Source organism: Acyrthosiphon pisum, chromosome A3, assembly GCF_005508785.2.
Source record: "Acyrthosiphon pisum isolate AL4f chromosome A3, pea_aphid_22Mar2018_4r6ur, whole genome shotgun sequence".
NCBI classification, from domain to species: domain Eukaryota; kingdom Metazoa; phylum Arthropoda; class Insecta; order Hemiptera; family Aphididae; genus Acyrthosiphon; species Acyrthosiphon pisum.
Genome location: NC_042496.1, coordinates 38,638,595 through 38,639,963, shown reverse-complemented (window position 1 = coordinate 38,639,963; position 1,369 = coordinate 38,638,595).

The following is a 1,369-nucleotide window of genomic DNA, read 5'->3' as shown; positions in this document are numbered from 1 at the left end:
CGTTTCTTAGTTATGACTTATGATTGTAGCTTTCTCGGTTCTTTCCGGCGCAAAACAGTTTTTTGCTATGTGTACATTTGTAAGACGGAGACAACACATGCGGGTATAGCGTCCTCTTAAGAGGACGTAAAGGCCTTCCCACACTAAATACGCCGATGTCCGTTGCGATCTTGCGATGACGTACGTCAACGTACTCTTTTTGAACTTGACGTATTCAAATACGAATCCGCACAACAGGTCCGTCGCGTCGACGTACCTACGGTATAAAATTGATATCAGTTGAATGCGTCGACATTCGAATAGAACCATATTTTATTAATATTTTAAAATAGTTTTATCTTCACAATTTGTAATCGACACAGTATTCCCAATGATGTAATCAGTAGATAGTAGATACCTATACTTTGACTACGGACAAGACTATTTTAGTCCGTTACTTTGACCGTAGTTAAAATATTGTGTCATACGAACATAATATAGGTTATATACCTATTGTAATATACATTTTAAGTTTCAAGAAGCGTGGTCCAGTAGTTCCTTAAAAAAATATATTATTACAAATATTTTTTTAAATATGGGAGAACAATTTATAGTTGAAGTCGAGAAGAGGCTAGTACTCTATGACAAAAGTTTGGGAACTTAAAAGAATGCTACGCATATAGAGACGAAATATGGAAGGAAGTATCCAATGAGCTTAAAAATGACGGTAAGTTTTAATATTTTTAATGATCACTTAAACTATTTACATTTTTTTTTTTTTTTGGTATGGCATATCCGCATATCAATAAGTATAATGAATATATGAATGTTTGTCAATAATATTTTTAATTGTACAAGTTAAACGAATATATAAAATAATAATGTTATTACCTAATTACTTATAGTTATATAATTATATTTAATTCATTGATATATTTAATAAGACACAAATTGAGTAAAAGAAAATAATGTACCTATATACCTACAACTAATGTATAATAAATTAAAAATAAAATAATAAATACGTATCTTACCTTAATGTGACCACAAGTCGTTCTTTAGCGGGTATACTTTTTCTAAAATTTGTATCATTTTTAGAAAGCGAGTTTTTTAAAAGTGTGCATAATATATCGAATTGATCTTTGTTCATTCTGAAGGTATTGAAATATCGATTTGGGTATAATTCAAGTTCAACACATATTTTTTGGAATTCTCCGTTTTCTGATCATGTTTGATTCATAGAATGTACCCAAAGTCTAGTTTTCTTTAATGCATATTTTTTCTTTCTTCTTATTAATAATAACAATGCCAATAGCCGTTTAGATCGCGTACATAACGTCATATTTATTATTTATATTTACTTTAAAAATGTAATCGAATAAACTAAATC